This window comes from Trachypithecus francoisi, unplaced genomic scaffold, assembly GCF_009764315.1.
Source record: "Trachypithecus francoisi isolate TF-2019V2 unplaced genomic scaffold, Tfra_2.0 Lachesis_group0, whole genome shotgun sequence".
Classification (NCBI taxonomy): Eukaryota; Metazoa; Chordata; class Mammalia; order Primates; family Cercopithecidae; genus Trachypithecus; species Trachypithecus francoisi.
This window is the reverse complement of record NW_022681453.1, coordinates 127,681,584-127,704,910: the sequence shown is the minus strand read 5'-3', so window position 1 is coordinate 127,704,910 and position 23,327 is coordinate 127,681,584. Positions and strand designations below refer to the sequence as shown.

At 37.1% G+C, this 23,327-nt stretch overlaps 1 long non-coding RNA gene and 1 other non-coding gene across 2 annotated transcripts in view; one reads left to right on the top strand and one right to left on the bottom strand.

Moving 5' to 3' along the window:
- The window catches only part of LOC117083779, a 37,502-nt gene that overhangs the window by 2,026 nt on the left and 12,149 nt on the right, over nt 1-23,327 (top strand). Inside the window, exon 2 of the long non-coding RNA XR_004437210.1 lies at nt 16,957-17,124. This is a non-coding gene — a long non-coding RNA (uncharacterized LOC117083779). The remainder of the gene's footprint in view (nt 1-16,956; nt 17,125-23,327) is intronic.
- On the bottom strand, nt 20,296-20,402 carry LOC117084577. The gene has a single exon (XR_004437510.1). It is a non-coding gene; the product is annotated as a U6 spliceosomal RNA (small nuclear RNA).

Genomic DNA, 23,327 nt, shown 5'->3' with positions numbered 1-23,327 from the left:
CCACCTCATATCTTGAACACCTAAAATGGCCATGAACATAGAAAGCAGCTCCTTTTAGGGGGTACGCAGCATTTATCTGGAGTGATATTTTTCGTATAGTAGTGACAGAAGAAATGAACTTTAAGCAAATGTACTCAAAACTCAGGGTGGGATTTTCTGTCTTTGGTTAGTTCCTTATGTGAAAGTAGCCCCATTAGTTGGGTGCCAAAGGCAGTCTTATTCTTTACTTCCAGAATATCACTCCCATCGCAGAGGATAAAGCCTTTTACAATTACAGGTGTATTTGAATTCATTTTCTTTTGAGACAGACACCCCTTTGACTTAGAAGGGGATAGAGCACTGGATCTTTGACATAGGACTGGAGGGGGTGAGAAAAGGAAATGGGACTAGCCTTGCTTCTCATTTTAGAAAAACCAGTCCCACATATGGGCCTTCTCAAGTGGGTGAGGAAGAAAATACTGTTTTTGTTTTTTACTTCTTGCCTTACCTTAAAAAATATCTTTTTCGAGAAATGTTTCCAGATTAAGCAATATGAATAACTAAATGAATATGTTGAGGAGAGGGACAGGGGAAAGTGTGGGATGGGGTTGAGGGAAGAAGACAGGACATTTAAAGCAGTCAGATCTTTGATGTCTGGTTCCTTTGCCTATTTTTATTGTAAGTGTTAAATTCCATTTCTAAATAAACACATAGGTACATTCTTTAATAAACACTCTAGACCCTAGAGATATAAAGGTAAAGAAAACAATTCTGGTTCTTGAGTGGTTCACAGTCCAACACAGGATTAGACATAAGAAGAAACACATAATGGCACAGTGGTAAGTGCTATTGTGGACACCTGCTAGGGTGTCTGCATAGATCCCTCTTTTCTGTGAAATGAGGTAGTGGGAGTTGCTGGGGGTAAGAGGAGAGAGGGGGAGGCAACTATGTGCAGTCCAGGCACAGAGGGCAATATAATTAAAGAAGTAGAGGTGTGAAAAAGCAAGATGCATTCTGGAGACAGCAAGTGTGAAATGGAGGTAGGTAGGGATATTTTAATTATAGACATTTGGTTATGTAAGTGTGTCATTTCAGGTAGGCTATAGATTGGTGGGAAGAAACCCCTGGTGCCTCTCTGTGCGTACAACACACACACATACACCCCCACACACAGAGTAAATTCCTGATTTCTTTAGCAAAGAACACAGAAACTTAGGGGAAGCAAGGTAGCCACATAAAGAAGTGGGAGAAGCAGCATATCTCATTGTAGCTTTTCTTGGATCTCCCAAGTTTCCCCAAATAACTTGTACAGCTAGTGACATCATCTGCAAAAGATAAAGTCTTTTTTTTTTTTTTTACATCTCAGAAACTTTTATAACCAATTGTTAAGGATATACAAATAATCCATGACTTTATGAGAAATATTTGTAGATAGATTGTTTCTGGTTCTTGATCCTGATGCCAACAGTTTCAACAAGGCCTCACCTTTAGCTGGGGTTAATGTTGGAGTGTGTGTCTATCAGGGATGGTGGGTACCAAATAAGGTCCTAGAAGTCTATTACAATACTTCTAACTTTAATTTTTCAGTATCTTTTAAAGGCTGTCTTCTTTTTAGAAAAAATGGACTTTATTTTTTAGAGCAATTTTGGGTTAAAAGCAAAAGTGGGGAGAAAGTAAAAAGTTTCCCATGTATCCCCTGCCCCCACACACGCATAGCCTCCCTCATTATCAACATCCCCCACCTGAGTGGTACATTTGTTAAACTGATGAACCTACACTGATGCCTCTTTATCATCCAAAGTCCATAGTTTATTTTAGGTTTCATTCTTGATGTCATACATTCTGTGGGTTTGGGCAAATGTGTAATGACATATTCACCATTATAATGTATTATAAAGTGGTTTTGCCACCCTAAAAATCCTCTGTGCTCTGTTTTTCTTTTTCTTCTTGGAACCCCTGACAACCACTGATTTTTTTTTTACTGTGTCCGTATTTTTGCCTTTTCCAGAATGTTATATATTTGAGATCATATAGTATATAGCCTTTTCAGACTGGTTTCTCAGTAATATGCATTTCAGTTTCCTCCATGTCTTTTCATGGCTTGATAGCTCATTTATCTTTAGTGCTGAATAGTATTCAATTTGCTGGATTTATAAAACAATTTATCCATTGTCCTATTGAAGGACATACTAATTTCTTCCAAGTTTTGGCAATTATGAACAAAGCTGCTATAACATGTGCATGTTGTTGGTGAACACAAGTTTTCAACTCTTTTGCATAAATAGCAAGGAGTACAGTTTCTGGGTTGTGTGGTAAGAGTATATTCAATTTTGTGAGAAAGCACCAAACTGTCTTCCAAAGTGGCTGTACAGTTTTATATTCCCATCAGCAATTAATGAGAGTTCCTGTTGCTCCACATCATCACTGGCGTTTGATGTCAGGATGCTGAAATTTGACCATTCTAATAGATTTGTAGTGGTATCTCATTGTTATTTCCATTTGCATTCCCCTGATGATACATGATGTGGAACATCTTTTTATATGCTTATTTGCCATCTGTATATCTTCTTTGGTGTGGTGTCTTTTAAGGTCTTTGGCCCATTTTTTAATTGGATTGTATGTTTTCTTATTGTTGAGTTTTAAGAGATTTTTTTTTTGTGTGTGTGTATATATATGTATATATATATTTGAAAATATTTTCTCTTGGCCTGTGGATTATCTTTATATTCTCCCAGTGGTATCTTTTGCAGAGTAGAAAGTTTTAATTTTAATGAAATCCAGCTTATCAGCTTTTTTTTCTTTTATGGATCATGACTTTGGTATTGTATCTAAAAAGTCATCACCAAATCCAAAGTCATCTAGATTTTCTTCTATTTTTTTTTTTTTTTTGAGACGGAGTCTAGCTCTGTCGCCCAGGCTGGAGTGCGGTGGTGTGATCTCGGCTCACTGCAAGCTCCGCCTCCCGGGTTCACGCCATTCTCCTGCCTTAGCCTCCCGAGCAGCTGGGACTATAGGCGCCCACCACCGCGCCCGGCTAATTTTTTTTTTTGTATTTTTAGTAGGGACAGGGTTTCACTGTGGTCTCGATCTCCTAACCTCGTGATCTGCCCGCCTTGGCCTCCCAAAGTGCTGGGATTACAGGCATGAGCCACTGCACCCAGCCGATTTTCTTCTATGTTATCTTCTAAGAGTTTTATAGTTTTGCATTTTACATTTAGATCTATAATCCATTTTGATTTAATTTTGTGAAGGATGTAAGACCTGTGTATAGATTCATTTTTTGCATATGGATGTCCAGTTGTTCCAGCACTACTGGCTGAAAAGAGTATCTCTTTTCTCCATTGTAGTGCCTTTTTACTTTTGTTAAAGATCAGTTGACGGTACTTATGTATTATGTAGGTCTATTTCTGGGCTCTTTATTCCGTTCCATTGATCTATTTATCTATTCTTTTGCCAATACCATACTGTCTTAAGTACTATAGCTTTATAGTAAGTCTTTAAGTCAAGTAGTGCCAGTTCTCCAACTTTGTTCTTCTCCAATTACTCTCTTTATTTTCCTGAAAATAGTCCCTTTTTGTTGCTTAAGCAAGATGAGGAAATTTGTAGTTTGGAACCAAGGATGTTGACTAATACACTAAGAAACTACCAACTAGTAGCCTTTGCTTTTTCTACTCTGCCATTTTAAAAATGAAGAAACAAATATGGAGAGGTTAATAAATGCTTTCATTTTTCAAAAACTAACTTTAGAATACATGTTGTCTAGCTGTGTTTCTAGTACTCTTTCTACCATACCATGCCATTTAGAAGGTCAGTGAAACCATGCTCTTTAATGATGTAGCTTTAAAATATTGTATGGAACTTATTTTATTAAAAAAAATTATGACATAGGTCAGGTATCCCTTATCTGAACTGGTTGGGACCAGAGTGTTTTGAATTTGAGATTTTAGAATAATTGCATATATATAATGAGATACCTTGGAGACTCAAGTCTAAACAAAAAATTCGTTTATGTTTTATATGCACCTTATACCCATAACTTGAAGGTAATTTTATTTTCCCCTTGGGACGCTGAGTAAACATGGTGTCATGTTCCTACATTTTGACTGGGATCTACCACATAAAGTCAGGTGTGGAATTTTCCACTTGTGGCATCATGTGAGTGCTCAAAAAGTTTCCAACTTTGGAGCATTTTGGATTTTTGATTTTTGGAGTAGGGATGCTCAACCTGTAGTTAATTTTATGTGTCATCTTCAGGGGATCAGGGGATGTCCAGATAGTTGGTTAAAGACTATTTTTGGGTGTGTCTGCGACAGTGTTTTTATATGACATTAGCATTTGAATTGGTGGACTCAGTAAAGTAGATTGTCCTCTGCAGTGTAGTTGGTCATCAGCATATCCATTGAGGGGCCAGGATCAGTGGCTCATACCTGTAATCCCAGCACTTCGGAAGGGCCAGGGGGGCAGATTGCTTGAACCCAGGAGTTTGAGACCAGCCTTGGCAACATGGCAAAACTCTGCCTCCACCAAAAATAAAAAATTAGCCAGCTGCGGTGTCACATGCCTGTAGTTCCAGCTACCCAGGAGGCTGAGGTGGGAGGATCATCTGAGCCTGGGAAGTTGAAGCTGCAGTGAACCTTTCCCAGCCTGGGCGACAGAGTGAGAGTGTCTCAAAAAAAAAAAAAAAAAAAAAAAAAAAAAAAAAAATTCAGGGCCTGAGTAGAACAAAAGGCAAAAGTAGGGAAAACTTGCCCCTTTTTGGCCTCACTGTTTGAGCTGGGACATCTCATTTCATCTTCTTTTGCCCTCAGAGTAGGATTTATATCATTGGTTCTCATTGACCTTTGGACTCAGACTAAATTATGCTAGCAGTCTTCCTGGGTCTCCAGCTTGTAGATGACTGATCACGACTTCTCAGCCTCCATAATCCTCTATAATTGTATGAGCTAAGTCTTCATTGTGTGTGTGTGTGTGTGTATCTCCTGTTGTCTGTTTCTCTGGTGAACTCTAATACAAATATCCATCATTATGTTATTATCTAAAGATCGCCATGAACTCTTTTTTTCCTATAATGGGGCCACTTTATTTGATTTCTAAGCACATGGTGTAAAAGGTTTAGATTACAGATTTGCTACCATATAAGGTAGCTATCTATGTTCAACACTATTCAAAGCTGTCCTGAAGTGACTCAAGAAAGAATGAGGAATACTAAATGGAAGATATGGCTAACTCAGCCAAATATCTATCCCCATTGTTAGAGGAATAATTCAAACTGCAAGCCCTTCTGATAAATCTTGGCACATCTTCATTCGTTCCAGTAGTTTATGCTTGAAAAGATTCTCCCAGCTTTTATTTCTTTTTCATATCACAGGCCAACACCTTTCTTCAAGAAGAAAAACATTGTCAGTCTAATCCACTTGAGGGTGCTATAAGATCATCATGGTATCCAGTTTTATATCCTCCACCAGAAAACCTGCTAACTAAACAAGGATTTAGGGATGGGGAACTGTGACCCTATTATATACAGTCATTTTGAGATAATTGTATCTCTAACACTGTCTCCACCTTTTAGTGACTGATAAATGTTTTGAGGATATTATTTTAATTTAAATCAGTTCATATCCCATTAGAATTGATTAACTTAGTAATCTTGAGTTATTTTTTTCTAAGAAGAAAGATTACTGGTTTCAATTTCAATTCAACATGGTTCTAAACAGACCCAGAGGTGAATATTGCACAAATTCAGGACAAGGGGCCAGAATAGTGATACAGTTACATTATAATCCATGTTCAATGTATGTGGCATTCCTGGAGATATGCAACTTTAAACCAGCTGTAGTGACCATCTGCAGTGCTAGTCTCAGCTAGCATTTCTTTCATATTTGTCTTTGTTTACAAAAAGGATGAGGAAATAGAATGAAGGTATTTCAGATCAAATCTATCATGATTGTTAGAAAAAAAGTCGAAAGATGTATGTAATACTGATAAGGAATAGGTTAAGATGCTTATTATCAGGTTCTTGGTCATGACTGCTCATAAAGACACACACACATACACACACACACACACACACCCCTCTTAGATTCTTAGATTCTTGTAGCAATTTCTCAGAATGCTATATCAGAGAACATGTCAGAATTATCATCAAAAGAATTGAAAGTTTAATGCTAAATAAATTGTATTCTTTGTCAATACATTCTGGATTGCTTTGATTTTTAAAATGCAATTTAGATATTCCTTTAAATGAAAGCAATTGGTCATCTTCTAATTTTTAAACACTAATTCTTTTTTATTTTATTGACGGCAGCACTAAAGGAGAATTTCAGGGAGTAGAAATATATTACTGGCTTAGTATATTGCCCTTCTTAATGGAATTCATTGGAAGATCCGGGATATCAGGGAAATGATTTAACCTTGATCTGGGCCACATTATACATAGCCTTTGATTATCTGTAGACATAATGGTCAAATTGCCAAATGCATTAATTTATTCATTTAATAAATATTTGAGGCTTAGGCTGTATTTTAGATGTAAGGGATATAATAGAGAAAAAAATATACCAACCTTCCTTCCTCTCTGGAGTTTATATTCTGGAGGGAGACATATAATGAGTAATAAACATAATAAGTAAGTAAATGATATAGTGCATGTATTAGAAAGTGATAGAGCCTATAGAGAAAGAAGTAAGTCAGGGTAAGGGGCATTGGAAGTACAGGGGGATGGGTGTAGTAGTTTTGATTAGTTATAGAAGATCTAATTAAGAAGGTGACATTTGAGCAAAGATTTGAAGTAGATGAGGAGTCATTCAACTTGTTTGAGGGAAAAGAGTTCCAGGCAGAGGGAACAGCCAATGCAAGTGTCCTGAGACAGGAAGGTATTTGATGTATTTGAGAAAGAGCAAGGAAGACAGTGTGGCAGGAACAGAATGAGCATGGAGGATGGAGGTGTGGGGCATTGTAGGCCATTGAAAGAACTTGGCTTTTACTGCTAGTGGTTGGGAGTAGCTTCAGGGTTTTAAGGAGGAGGGCATATTATGCCTTTCATTATAAGAGTATCACTTTGGCTGTTATCTAGGCAGGAATTGATTAAATACCTATTGCTCATAATAAAATGGAGAAAGTTTTATAGGATGTCTTCTTATTTCTTAGGAAACATAATTTCATTTAAAAATTTACCTGTCAATGCATAGAATAAGAATATGAAGTTTCAACAGCTGCAAGAAGATTAAGAGTGTAGGCCCGGGCGCATTGGCTCATGCCTGTCATCCCAGCACTTTGGGAGGCTGAAGTGGGAGGCTGAAGTGGGTGGATCACTTGAGATCAGGAGTTCGAGACCAGACTGACCAACATGAAGAAACCCCGTCTCTAATAAAAATGCAAAATTAGCTGGGCGTGATGGCGCATGCCTGTAATCCCAGCTACTCAGAAAGCTGAGGCAGGAGAATCGCTTGAATGCAGGAGAATCGCTTGAACCCAGGAGGTGGAGATTTCAGTGAGCCAAGATGGCACCGTTGCACTCCAGCCTGGGAAACCACAGCGAGACTCTGTCTCAAAAAAATAAAAAATAAAAAATAAAATAAATAAATAAATAAAGAGTGTGAGCAACTATTGTGAAATAGGAAGTTATCACAGTGGAAAGAGCTTAGCCCAGAAGTCCCAGCTGTATTTTGGGTAAATAATCTAATCTTCCATGCCTCTCTTGCCACCTTTAAAACTAAGGGGTTGGATGAGATGAACTTTGAGATCTAACCCTTAACATTCACTGTTCTATGATGAAAACAGTTCAGGTGCTAAAACTGCATGTCTCCCTTTAAGCCAGTGTGCTTCTTTTTCTATGAAATCAGTATGAAGTTATTTTCCTATTGTATTGCAATACTGGTAAGTGTGGATTCCTACTGTGGCTGGTCTCTTTAAATGAATGAAGTTCTTTACAGTTCCTTTAGTTGTAGTTAGAAAAGGGACCAGCCACAGAAGTCACAGGCAGAGACTGGCTGATCACTGTTTGGAAGTATCACTGTGGCAGTTCCATGAGGTAGATTGAGTTTTGGATACCGATCCTAAGTTTTTCAAGTGCAGAAATTCAAGTAAGCCTCAACATACTGATACACACTAACCAAACTAAACACTGACTTAGAAATCACATTGACAGTGTATTAAGGGTGAACTATAAATGTTATGTGAATCAGAAACTCATATTGAGTATCAATATATTCTCCTGTGAAAAGCCAACTTCAGTCAGAAGCTTGTTTGTGAGCCCAAAATAAGAACAAAAGCAACCTGTTGGGTGTTTTTAATGACTGATTTCATCAAACTATGTAATCTTATGCATTCATTTCCTCTGCATGTGTATTTCTTCTAAGACAATCAAAAACTGTGCTTACCTGGCATCCTTTTCTTTCTCTCTTTAATCTCTCTTTTACACACACACACGTATATAACATATAAAATGTACATGTATACATATGCTATATATATAACTGATTAATAGCAAATATATTGGGAATATGACTGCTACTATGTGTATATTTGAAAACTACTTTCAATTTTGTTTTAACTTTCTTAAAATGGAAGCCCAGTATATAAAATAGTAAGATACTGAGAACTCAGCCGAGTAATATATTTTCCTTTTTGTCTCCAACCCCCTCTCCCTCACACACAACAAATGATGGCTGGAGAGGTTACCTTTAAGTCAGCGATCCTCGATCCCCAACCTTTTTGGCACCAGGGACCGATTTCATTGAAGACAATTTTTCTATGGACTGGGGCAGTGGGGATGGTTTTGGGGTGATTCGAGTGCATTACATTTATTGTGCTCTTTTTTCTGTTACTATTACATTGTAATATACGATGAAATAATTATACAACTCACCATAATGTGGAATCAGTAGGAGCCCTGAGCTTATTTTCCTGCAGCTAGATGGTCCCGTCTGGGGATGATGGGAGACAGTGACAGATTATCAAGCATTAGATTCTCATAAGGAGTGTGCAACCTAGATCCCTTGCATGTGCAGTTCACAGTAGGGTATTCACTCCTATAAGAATCTAATGCCGCGGCTCATCTGACAGGAGGTGGAGTTCAGGCGCTAGTGTGAGTGATGGGGAGTGGCTGTAAAAATACATGAAGCTTCACTCTCTTGCCTGCTGCTTACCCGCTGCTGTGCGGCCTGATTCCTAACAGGCCATCGACTGGTACCTGTCTGTGGTCTAGGGGCTGGAGACCCCTGCTTTAAGGAATATCTCAGACTTTTTACCAGGTTAGTTCTTCTGGCAGGATTCTATATCATTGATTAGGTTTCAGCTTAAGTTATAATAATATACTAATCAATGTTTTCTATGGCTATACTTTAGTCACTAAAGTATACTCTATGTCTAGATGGCAGTCCTAGACATAGAAAAAAGAACTGTACATTTCTCAAATTCTATACACATACACTTTCTTTTCTGACTGTAGTCATCTCCACAGATGGTGTTTCTTATTCATTATGCTTTGATCTTTCATGGTTTCACTTTCTCAGAAAGTAATTTTATTTCTAAGTTCAGGAGGGCTCCATTCTTTGCCCAAGTAAACTCATTATAAAGCCCTCCATGATCTTGTCTCTGTCTATGTTTCCTAACTCATTTTCATTTTCAACCCTTTTCATCAATCATCAGAATTCAACCACATAGATTCTCTGGTATTTTCTAAATACACCAAATTTTCCCCACCTCATAGCTTTTGTACTTGTTTTTTCTCTTTTTTTTATTCTTTTTTTTTTGTACTTGTTTTTTAAAATACTCTTCCCTCACTTTAATTTCTCTTTATCTTCAGTTCTCAACTTAAGGGTACTTCCTCTTTCTCACAGCACTCCATTTATTTCTAGCATACATTTATCATAATTTATTTCCTTATTGATTGTCTGTATTCCCCACTAAAATATAAGATTCATGAAGGCATGGCCATGTCAGTCTTGTTCATGGCTCTGTACTCCATACTTCATGGCTCTGTGCTCAGTGCCTGGCACACAGCAGATACTAAATAAATGCGTTTGAATGAATGAATGACTATGTACAAATATTTATGTGTAAATATCACACTCAGAGTAATGGATGGGTCATAGTATGTCATATATGTGGGTGAGAAAGACTTAGTTAACCAGGTTGGATGGAAGTGGGGGACTGGAAATAAACTTCAGTTCTGGGCAATGGGACTATCTGTTGGCTTGGAGGTATTTATGGTAAACAAAACATGTCATTGGGTATTATAGCAACTGGCAAAGGGTAATATAACAAAAAAGTAGCCCATATTGCAGTCAAACCTGAAATAAAAGTGCTTTCTAGACAGGCTCAGGCAGCGTGGTGACTAGATACTTCAGAAGCAGGGAGGTGGATTTTTTTTTTTTTTAACTTGACTTCATGGTAAATTTTTGTTTGTTTGTTTTAAAATAAGCTCAAATATGAGTTGAATGATGTGCCAGCTAGAAACAAATGTAATCCTCTGGCTTTGTTCCTTTATCTGCCACTCCAGGTTTACATTTGGATTTTGTCTTTTATCTTGTGTTAATAATTGTTTATTTCATGGTATCTGTGACTAGGGATAGTCTCTCTGTGGTAGTCCAAGCTTATGGGACAAATATCTGCATATTTCTCATATTATGGTTCTTCAGGGAAGCAGAACCAATAAGATGGGTATATGTATATTTAGAAGGAAATTTATTTTAAGGAATTGGCTAATGTGATTTAGGTGGCTGGCAAATGAAAGTATACAGGGTAGACTGGCAAGCTGGAGACCAAGGAAAAGCTAATGCTGCAGTTTAAGTCTGAAGGCTATCTGCTGGTAGATGGCCCTCTTTCTTGATAGAAGTCAGTCTTTTGTTCTATTCAGATCTTCAGCTAGCTGGATAAGGCCTTACTTGGATGATAGAGGGCAATCTGCTTTACTCAGAGTTCATCAATTTAAATGTTAACCTCACCCCAAACACTCTCACAGAAACATTTTGAATAATGTGCGACTACCTATCTGGGCACCATGGCCCAGGCAAGTTGACATAAATAACCATCGCAATTATGTCCTACTTCAATGTCATATTTTAAGACAATGAAGCCTATTTAAAGCATTACAGCCCCATGATGGTGAAGCAGCTGGGAATCACATGATTTGAGGAACAGCTGAAGTTGCTAGGAATGTATAGAAATTCTGCCTCATTTAATCTACTGGGTTCCACACTTACAGCCAATATCAGAGTTGCATCATCATTTCTTACTTATATCAGAGTTATAATATGAATGGTAGAGATTTCATAGTCTTTTGGTCTAAAATTGCTTTAAGTTCATTTAAAGGCCTTTATCAACAAAATTTCTAAGCTTATAATGCTTTTTTATTTTGCCCCTTTCAAGGTCTAGAACTTAAAGATATTCCTTATCCTCCATAGTGGTTTCTGAACAATAATTTATGTGTCAAGCATTGAGTAAAAAATTTTGGGTCATGTGATGACCGATTTTGCATGGGTCATTGACTCCAGGTGACTTCCTTTTCTGAGTGATCAAAGCCATTCCTAATTGTAGCAGCCTAGCATTTTGCTGTTAACCATTTCATGTCTGTTTCTGCGGCCACATTTTACCTCTAACAAACAAAAGAAACACTATTATCTTAGGAAAGTTGTTTGGCTATGTTTTTATTTTTATTTTTTCGGAGACTTTTCATTAGCCAACAGTCCAGAATTTATTGTATTCATTTGCATTGGCATCATGGTGACTAGCATGAATGTGAGAATTGTAACTCAGAAATTCGCCTACCATTTGACTATCTCTTTGTTCCAAATAGCTGTAGGTGCTGGGAATTCAGTAATGAACAAATCATAGGAAAATCCCAGTTGAAAAAAGATCATGTGAGTGGTTATTACTGATGTTTTACTTTCATCCTGAGGAATCTTTTCCTTAATTCTAAACCTATGGACTTGGATATGAAAGGAAAAGTATACTGTTTTTTATAGCTTCCATTAGCTCCACAGAATAAAATAACTAGTAGTCTTTTATAATTTAAAGACATAGGGAAGAAAAAAGTTCACAATAAAATAGTATAATTTCACAATAATAAATACCATCACCTTGACTATCTCTGTATAATTAAGATATTTCTAAGCCATTGTCATTGCCTTTTATTTCAGGCTAAATTAAAGATAACTCATTTTCTGAATTGCATAACAAAATAGTCTCTGTAGGACCCTTGGAGCTAGTGTTGTGCAAACTGTATCAGCGAAATTTCTGTATCATTTACTAGGATATTTGTTTTGTGGAACAGTCTTGGTTTACATAAACTCTTTTCCCAGTTCTCATGGAGCAAGAGAGTTGAACTAGGAGACAGATTTTCTTATGATAGATTCTATTAAAATTATTTAAAAATATGTTTTGTATAGATAATACTGAGTGGATTGACAGGATATTGCTGCTGAGATATCTCTGGACGGTCTGTCTTTTACAAACCTCTTTGTCTTTTTCAAACATTGATGCCTTATCTGTTCTGAGAACTCATATGTGATATTTTTGGCATGCTTGTCCATTTAGGTTGTATGTAACTTTCAGTTTTCCTAAAACTCTATCATGGATGTTCATTTCAGTTTCTCCAAGATCCATGCAAGACCCATGTTCACTTGGGGCATATGACACACTTCCTCTCTAAGGCTGGCCTTACCATGTCACATCTTAGGTCTTAGAGGGAGTTATGAAAATTGTCTTAGTTCTTCCTCACTTTAGCATCCATTTACTCTCTTCCACACACTATGTTTTATTTTCCCAAACACCATGAAGTGATCAAATACCAGCTCCCCAAGGAACTTTTTTCAGTTTAATTAGAAAAGAACAGTACTCAATTCCTTTACTGTTCTTCTGAAAGTAATTTCTAGCTCCTGTACCCATCTTCTTCCTCTGTTACAGTAAATTATCTTTTGTCCTGTATTGTCAATCAGACTTCTAGCCCTATCTTACTATGTCACATACCTGGATTATAGTCATTGCAGTAGTAATAGAATTTGACAATAAATCTAGTTTGCAGACCTATGGCAACTGGGGATAAGGTATGGCAGCATGACTTAGGAATTATTGATGTTTTTTCCTGGTCTACATGATTAAATGGTGATGCTTTTCTCAGTGGGGCACTTACCATAAAAGGGTAACTATTGTTTTACAGACTGTCAATAATAGTATACATGAAGAAAGTCAAAAGCCTTGACTCCTGATTGCAGCTATGACTGAGGAACTGGTACAAGACTAACCGTTCTGCCATAACAAATCCCCTGCCACAGAAAGGAAATAACAAAATTATATGAAACAACTGCTTTTAGATATTGGACAACAGGCCATGAAGGATTGCACTGTCTGAGAGAAGAAAAATACACTAGATAACTGTTATTAGTGCTGGGTTTTCTGGTTAGAACCACTTACTGCGCAAGGTGCAGAGAGGTAAAACCCAGACAGAGCATGGCAGCTTTGCTGAGATGATGAGACAGATATTAAAGTTTGGAGAGGCTCAAACAGCTGAAATTTATGGGCAGGAGAGCAAAGAGGAGAGAGCTAAGCAGCGAAAGAACTCCAAAAATCTGCATAGGTTCCTTTTGAGTATTTGATTACTAATCTGCACAAATATAGGGTGAGACTCCACAAGACCAAAGAACAATTACCAGGAAAAGAATAATTACTGGGAAGCTATAAGCTGAACAAGTATCAGAATTTCACAGGACTGAACAACTAGGGTGGAAAGACCTTGTGGAACACTCAGACAATTCATTAGAGATTGCCAAAAGGCCATACCCCTTTTTGGTTTTAGTCCTAAGAAGAAGGGCTAAAAGTAGTCTTCTGGTAAAATCTATTCTAGACCCTTCTTAACAAAGTTGAAAAGGAAGTTTCAAAATAAACAATGCAATTCAACATGTCCAATATATATATATATAGATATCAAAAGTTAGTAGACATGCAAAAACAAACAAACAAAAAAAACCATGAAAATGTGACCCGTAACCAGGTTTGAAAAATCCATTCATAGAAACAGTTCTAGAAACAGGCAAAATTAATGGACTTGGACTTTTAAAGAGCTATTTTAAATATGTATACAAATTGAGGCCGGGCATGGTGGCTCACGCTTGTAATCCCAGCACTTTGGGAGGCCGAGGCTGGCAGATCATGAAGTCAAGAGATCGAGACCATCCTGGCCAACGTGGTGAAACCCCGTCTCTACTAAAAATACAAAAATTAGCTGGGTGTAGTGGCGCACGCCTGTAGTCCCAGCTACTCAGGAGGCTGAGGCAGGAGAATCGCTTGAACCTGGGAGAGGGAGGTTGCAGTGAGCCGAGATCACGCCACTGCACTCCAGCCTGGCAGCAGAGCAAGACTCCATCTCAAACAAACAAACAACCAACCAACCAAACCAAAAAAAAAAAAAAAAAAAAAAAGCAGAGTAGGAATGGAGAAAGAAGAAAGGAAAAAGAACTTAGGTATTTTTTTTTTTCCTGTTGGTTTCTGCCTTGGAATAAATTCTGGTGCAAGTACAATGAAGGAAGAGAGTAGAGGTAAATTTCTTCTCCCCGTCTTCCTCTGATGAGTCTAGTCTCTGTGTCGTACACTTTCTCCCTGGAGCTCTAGTAGACTTGCCGAGGTTTACCATGCTGTGGCAACTTGAAAAAAATGAATCAGAAAATGCATAAGTGATGCTTTAGAACAGTGAATACCTGCTGGACAATCCTGGGACCCTGTGGAGTCCAAGAGGCATGGAAAAAAGCAGTGAATGTTTCTCTGTGTCTGCAAGAAAGAAAGGGCATAGAATATAGGTGAGAAAGTGGAACTAAACAGACTTGGGGGAGACTTATTCGCTTCCTCAGCCAGGATGAGGAAACCCCTAGGGAAGATGCGAGATCAGAAGAAAATGCTGCCACATCTCAGTAGATTATCAACACAGTGGGGAGACATGATCTCCAAGGACACCAGCTCCTAAGAATGAGACCAGTTAAAATTCAAAGTACACAACTCTTCTATCAGGATGGCATGGTGGCATTTATTAAGACTCCCGGCTCAGCAACAGCTAGGGAAGAGGAAGAGGGCAAAAAGAAAGCAATCTTAAATAGTGCTAAGTGCACTATTTATTTTGGTACATCTCAGTTTGTTTCATTTTGGTACATCTCAGTTTGTTTCTTGTTAAACAGGCTAAAATAAAATGATATCCTGCTCCCCAGTTGCTCTTCTAAACATGTAGCTTTAGATTCATTAATGAATAAGTTTAGAAATGTACTTATTCTGTAGAGAAACATGAAACCAGCCAACAAATTTGTGCGGAGCTAATGCACTTTGTGTAGGTAAGCAATTTACAAAGTAATATGTAGGTATGTTATTGAAAGGAAAAGTAAAAAAAAAAAAGCATAATAGACAGCTAAAAAGAAATGATCTTCTCTATCATTTTAAAGATGTGATGATTAAGTACTTGCATACTTCACTTTGTCTTATCAGCACGTACGCAGCTACAATAAATATCTCCATCTACCCTATCAGTGTGATCTGAGAGAACAGAATACTGTGTCTACTTGGTTAAAGCTTTTCTTCTCTAAACATCAGGATGATTTAAGGAAAATACACATCTAAGCTCAGTTCTAATAGTTCCTTGCCACTCACTTGGAAAAATTCACTGTGAGTTGCAAGTTCATATAGTAGTATACCTGGTTAAAATACAGCAGCTCTACCGTTGTTTCCTCATCATACTATAATTTCTTTGGGACATGAACTTACATTTATACAATATTTTATTATAAATGCTATCTAATTTAGGGTCACTTCTTTTTTTTTTTTTTTTTTTTTTTGACAGAGTCTCGCTCTGTTGCCCAGGCTTGAGTGCAGTGGCATGATCTTGGCTTGCAACCTCTGCCTCCCGAGTTCAAGTAATTCTCCAGCCTCAGCCTCCTGAGTAGCTGGGACTACAGGCCTGCGCCACCACACCTGGCTAACGTTTTATATTTTTAGTAGAGATGGGGTTTCACCATATAGTCCAGGTTGGTCTCGAGCTCCTGACCTCGTGATCCTCCTGCCTTGGCCTCCCAAAGTACTGGGATTACAGGCGTGAGCCACAGTGCCTGGCCATGGGTTTCATTGGTTCTTAATGCCTAAAATAACTTGTACATTTCCAGCTTTAAATTTCTGTGACTATGTGATCTTTAGTTTTCATAACCTTTTGTTTTGGGAAAGAAGTTACACTTCCTTTTCAGAGTAATATAGCCCAAAGTGTCATTTATTTTATAACTAACATCAAATTGACTCATTAATTCACCCTCCTGTGCCAATAGAAGGAGTTTGGGGAAGAAAATATAACTAACAACAAAAATAGAAATGGCTTTCTTTTTTCAGGGATTAGCAGGCTAAACAGAATGCTTATGTTGTGGAAAGTGCTTATGAAATCAAGAAAGGCAATAGAAATATTTAATAACAACAAATCAAATTATTGCATATGGCAAGTTTTATATACATATCTATATATAAATGTATATATATAAATATTTGTTTCATGTCTTTATTGGCATAAAATGTGGAAATTAGAAGGTAGAAGTTGTCACCATATTTTTAAATGCTACTTAGCCTAAACTGGTAGGTTCATATATTCCTGAACATCATGATACTTGACAGCTAAGAAGAGAATCAGATTCCAAATACGGTACTGTGGGCTTTAGTGGTTATTTGTTGTTTTTTGGTTGCCTAGTATCTATTTTTCCTAGTTTTGGTAATAGTACCCAAGGGCTCACCCTTCCTCCACTCTCTGTCACTGGGCTGTGGTTGGCCTGTAGCACTGAGTCTAAAGACAGGCCAATCATCTTGCTTAATACTTACGATTAAATCGATTGGGTTAGGAATGGGCAGGTGACTTGATTTAGGACAACAGCAGTCAAGCCCAGGATCTCTGATAAAAGTGTTGAAAGGACCTTTTAAAATTTTATTAGTTTAAATTATTATTTATTATTTTTTTGGAATGTCAAGCTGAAATTACTATCAGATATCTTGCCACCACATGGAGGCTTTGAGTGAAGTCTACATGGAGGAGAACAGAACTGACAGATGGAAAGATACTGAATCCCAGTAACATCCTTCGAGATGCTGGATCAGCTGAGCTGGGCTTGAAGATAGAGCTACTCCTATACTTTTAAGGTACATAAGTCAATGAATTCCCTTGTTTGCTTGTATTAGCTTGATTATATTTTCTGTTACCTGTAGCAAGAGTACTACTACCTTGAATATTTCCCACTTGCTCTCCAGATTCACTCTCTACTTTTTTTTTTTCCCAACCTTCTCTGTGCCCGGGGACTTACCTATAAGGATTGTATCAAAGAACACATTTGCCCTCTGGCTTCTGATTGTGTTCAGCCAGTGGGAATCTCCCTAGAGAGGGAGGTCAGAACATATATACTCTAGGGGCTCTCCCTGCTATATCACAATAGGTTGAATGGTTCCTCTTTTAAAGGCTATTGATCCTGTCAAGTGCCCTTTCCTCTCCAGGTTTGAGTAGCCATCTTCTCCCTGTACACATCAGATCCAGGGGAGTTATACCTTCTCACAGTTGCAAGCTCTGGAATAAAACAGTATCCCTAACTGGTTTCCCTTAGCCCTTCCTATATTTCTGTAAATAGTACCTCTATTAAATTCTTCTCAATTGTACAGTTTGAGTGAGCTGTCTCTTTGTACCAGGAGCCAGAGTGATACATACTCCATTCATTTTGGTATTCAAAATAAGTGGAAAATGCAGTATTTTTAAAAGACAAAATCAGATTAGCCATTTGAACAATTTATTGCTTGATAGTGAATACCCAATTTAGTATCGTGATAAGATTTTAGAATTTTTGCAATACATGAAATTTTAGGAAGTCTGTGGTGAAGGGAACTGAAGGCTGTTGCCATCTACATGAGTGGGGACTTATTCTAAGATTTTGGATTATTTTCTAGTCTACCACTCACAGAAACTACCTTTTAGTGTAACCACGGTGGAACCCTGCATTTTTCTTATCCATAGTATCTCTAGGTAAGCATCACTGTGCTCTTATAAATGTATATTTTCACTTCTCTAGGTCTTAGAAAGAGGACTGCTTGATTTTTTTGTGAATAAATGAATAAAGGAAATAATTTTAAGATGCACACTGAAATCTATGCTCAGTGAATTTACATCTCATGATTTATTAGAACGAACTTTCCATAGGTCTTTTACAGTTCACAAGGACACAGCAACAAGTATGTTAATTTCAAATTTATCCACTGAAGCAAGTTCTGAAGAAGTCAACTAGGTATCATGTAATTACCCTGTGTATTTTAGGTATTAAGATTAATTTAAGATGATTTATCACTCTAACTGTTTACCATGTCAGGCTTTTCTTCAATTAGTCTAAATTGATGAGCCCTGATGAGCTTTTGTAGTGATATAATATTTAAAATATTAATTACATTGAACATATGTGATGGATTAACAGCAGTGTCTATTCAATATTAGCTTGAGGCTATGGAGTATATTCAATAGTCAGCATGAAGCAAAATATTATTTATGCTTTGAATGGAGAATACTTTACTAAACCAATCAAGACACCTTCTCATCTGGCTTTCCCTGGTTCTTCACTTGCAGTACTATTTTATATTGGATGACAGTTCAAACTAGTAATAAATATATGATTGCCATATTCTTCTGAACCACAATATCTACTAATGTTGCTAGTCAAACAAAATATTTGGATTGCCCCAACCTAAGAAAAAAAAATTTAGGCCATAATGTTGCTAGGTGTATCCTGTCATATGTGTAGCATGCTTCCTTTCAATCCTTTTCAACAACAAGCTTAAAAATATGTGCCAGTCTTCAGGGAAATAGATAAAACAGCTAAGAATATAAGTGTTATAATTAACATTACATAAGAGTTCTGTAATAGGAATTAGAGATTCAGTTTATGCAAGTCAAAAGGTGGTAATAAGTAGCATATTTTCATCTTCCAAATAAAGGAAAAGCTCAAACTTTACAAACATGGTAGGGTTTTTATTTTCTCCAGAGTCGTAAGTCAATGAATAGATAGATGATTCTTATAGTGTAGAATTCTGCTAGGCACCTTTGTTGATTCAAGAGCACAAAGAAATATGATTCCTGCTTTTAAGGACAGTGAAATGAACTATTAACACAAGTCCTCTAGTAATCTAGCCCTCTGAAATGTTATGGCTTCTTATACTGCCTTGTGTTAATAGTTCACTTCTCTTAAATTAGATTACACTTGATGAGCCAATATTGACACATTATTATTAACAAAAGTCTGTAATTTACATTAGGATTCACTCTTTATATTATAAAATTCTGAGTTTTGAGAAATGTATAATATCATGTGTTCACCATTACGGTATCATACAAAATAGTTTCATCACCCCCCAAATCTCCAATGTCCCACCATCCCTCCATTCCTCCCTTAAGCCTGGAAACCACTCATCTTTTTCCTGTCCTCATGGTTTTTTCCAGGATGTCATATAGTTGGAATCAAATAGTATGTAGCTTTTTTAGACTGCCTTCTTTCACTTAGCAATATACAGTTAAGTTTCCCCCATGTCTTTTGTGGTTTGATAGCTCATTTATCTTTTTAAAAATCACTGAATAATAGTATATTGTATGATGTACCACAGTATGTTTATCCATTCACTTATTGAAGGATATCTTGGTTGCTTCCAGAAAGCACAGTGCTGAGTGATGAGTGCTGTAAGAAAGATATGCAGGGTGTTAAAATGAAGAATGAGTTTGGCATTTAGAGGAGGCTTCACAGAGGAGGTGACACAAGCTAAGTCTTGAAGGATTAGTAGGAGTAGAAAGGTATACTAGGGCAGGGGTCAGGGGAACAGTGGACTATAGGTAGAGGAGAAAGAATACAGAGATGTGAGATAGCATGGCACATGTAAGGCACTGCAGAAACCCAATATGGCTGTTTCATAATGCAGATTAGGGCTGGGCTACAGGAGGCATAAGAGACTATCCTAGAAGGACTTTGTATACTAAAGAGTTTAGATTTATTCTGGATAAATGGAGAGCTGTGGAAGGATTTTAAAGGGAAGAGTGATTTAAAAAATAATAACGTGGCTAATAGAAAATTTTAAAATACATATGTGTTCACATTATATTTCTATTGGCCAGTTGCTATTTGGATATCCTATCATCAGTTTGAAAATTCCATGTCTAAAATGAAATGTTTCATTTTGCTCTCAAAACCAATTCTTCTCTTTTCTATTTCTGCTGGTGGTGTCATAACCTGTCTTCCCATTCCCTCATTACCCTAAAATCTGGCTCTACTAAAACATACCAATAGCCTCCTAATAAATATGGAACGCTTCATGAATTTGCATGCTCTCCTTGCACAGGGACCATGCTAATCTTCTCTGTATCATTCCAATTTTAGTATATGTGCTGACAAAGCAAGCACCTAATTTTTTTGTGATCCTCATTTTCACTGGTCTTTTTTTCCTGCTGCGTCATGCAACTGAATCTCTACTTTCTTGATTATCTTCCTCCTTTGACTTCTGTAACTCTGAGCTACTACAGTTCCTATCCAGTTTCTCTGATTACCTTTCCTCTCCTTTCTTTCACTGGCTTCTCTTCTTCTTCATACCTTAAAGATCTAGCCACATGCTCTGCTTTGTCTCCCTTCCCTCCTCTTCAGATATCTCATCTATTATAATAACATAACCATTGCATAAATGAAAATGATCACATTACCATCTCCAGTCTCAACCCTTCTTTTTAGCTGCACTATTGCATTTGCAGTTTTCTGCCAGATGTTTCTATTTGGACATCCTGTCATCAGTTTGAAAATTCTGTATCTAAAATGAAATACATCATCTTGCACTCAAAACCAGTTTTTTTTTTTCTTTTCTGTCTCTGCTTGTGGTATCATGATACTCTTTATCACCCAGCTTGAAATCTCTGATTTAAGTTGAACTCTTTCCTTTCTCCCTAGCCTTTCCCATTCCTCCAGTCATGAAAACCTGTAGGCTCTTCCCTCCCAATGTCCTTTGTATCCATTCCCTTTCTCTGGTCACATGGATAGGTATCCTCACATGCTACACAGTCAGCTGCTGCTTTCTGAACTCAGAGTACCTGGGAGTATGAATGGATAAGAAACACCAAGGTATGGGGTGGGGAGTGAGAATGGCAATTCCTTAGATAAATGCTCCAAAGTGATTTATTCGCAGTACATTTTGAAGTTGCTGACAGGACATGAATGAAACTAGTGATTTAAAAAAGAGCTGTTCTTATGTAGTCATGGTCAGAGATGACATTCTTTATTTGGAGGTAAAGAGTTAAATGTAGATATACAGGCAGGAAAAAAAAAAAAACAGCGTGAAAGCACAGTATGTACATTAGAAGAGCTGAAGAGAAATGAGCCTTATCATGCAAACTACATTGACTTTGAAACATATTGATGTCATAATATTCTGAAATTCTTATTGTAGGGTACATATTGAGATTGTCAGAAAAGCTATGTGACCACTGGGGCTTTTGCAGCACTGACAACATTTTTACCTATTTTGTTGCTTTGGCTTTTGAACTCTCTTCCCTCCCTTCTTTCTTTCTTTTCTTTTTTTTAATGGAAAAGTAGTTCCTGAAGAGACAAAAACCACTCCATGCATTCTTTAATTGCTTGACACCTTTCATATGTTATGGCCACAAGACACTCTATAATTCTCAAAGATATGAGACAGAAAACTGCAAAGAAGCAAAGTGTAAGGGTCTTTGGGTAGCCTTAGATAGAAGTTAATTAGGCAATTCAAATGAAATAAAAACACTGTATAATACAAAGTTGTATTTGAGTTTGGGCAGGCTGGTCAGAGATGACAATGCAAAGAGACTGTGTGCCCTGTTTTTGTTCCTACCATGACATACTAGTGACGCATGACACAGTATACAGGTCCTTCACGTTCTCCAAAAACCCTTAAAACAGATTGTTATTTTTAGTGTATCTCCCAGTAAAAACTTTTGCTTCTTTGTTGTGTAAGTCTCTGACATCATTCTGATGTTATTTATCTTAGTTAAAGAATCAGTGAGTACAAAACTAGGCTTGGGCAAGGATGTGTTATCATTTTTATTTTGATGTACCCAGTCTCATGTTTCTGCCCTCCAATCAGACTCCCATTACTCTTATGGTTTTTCATCTTTTTATGCATTTTTAAGGAGAAATATTCCTTATACTTGTATCATTCACTTATGTTTTAGTTTACTGACCCTCAAACTTGTGTATGCATAAGTGTAACTGGAGGAGCTAATGCAAAATGCAGGTTACAAGTCCCTAGTTCTACAAATGCCAGTTCAGTAGGTCTGGGAGAGGATTTTTTACTAGGTTCTCTAGTTATTGTGATGCAGTATGCTGCAAGAACATACTGTGAACAACACAGGTATAGTGAATTTGAGAAAATTTCTTCTAATTCCTAAGTTATTGTGTGCATATTATTTCCTGTTTTTCATTTTGGAACACAAGTTTTATGTCCCTGCACATAGAATTTCAGATGACAAATCGTGTGGGAAATATTTAGGAACAGAGTAAGTAGAAGCCTATGTGGTATGTGAAGGTGATGCCAGTTTAAACAAAAGTTTAAAGTATTAAAATGGTGTTGAAATCCATTTCCTCTAGATGGATTTTTTTAATTAAATACCTTAAGTAGAAATTATTTATATAACCAATCAGTGAAACAGCGAGGCTAGGATGAGCCAAGTGAAGAGATGGGCAGGATCCTATGTTTACTTGCTCATTCATTTTTCCATTATTTTTGAGGAAAAAAAAGTATTACTGACATTGATCAAGAAAGGCCCCCCTTTTTATTGTGGAAAAATGTGTATAACAAAATTTACCATTTTAACCATTTTAACTGTACAGTTTATGGCCTTGAGTATATAGACATGGCTGTACAACCATCATTTGCAGAACTTTTTCATCTCCTCCAACTGAAACCCTAGACCCATTAAACACTAACTCCCCATTCCTCCCTTTTCCCAGCCCCTGGCAACTACCGGTCTACTTTCTGTCTCTATGAATTTGACAACATTAGGTACCTCATATAAATGAAATCATACAGTATTTGTCCTTTTGTTGCTGACTTATTTTCACTTCTCAAAATATCTTCAAGGTTCATCTGGGTTGTGTGTGTTGGAATTTCCTTCTTTTTTAAGGCTGGCTAATAATATATCATTGTATGTATGCACAATATTTTGTTTATCCATCTATTGATGGACACTTGGGTTGCATCCCTCTTTCACTATTGTGAATAATGATGCTGTGAACATTGATATACTATTCGAGTGAGAAAGCCCCTTTTCTAATTTAGAAAAAAAACCCTAAAAGGTCATTTCTATG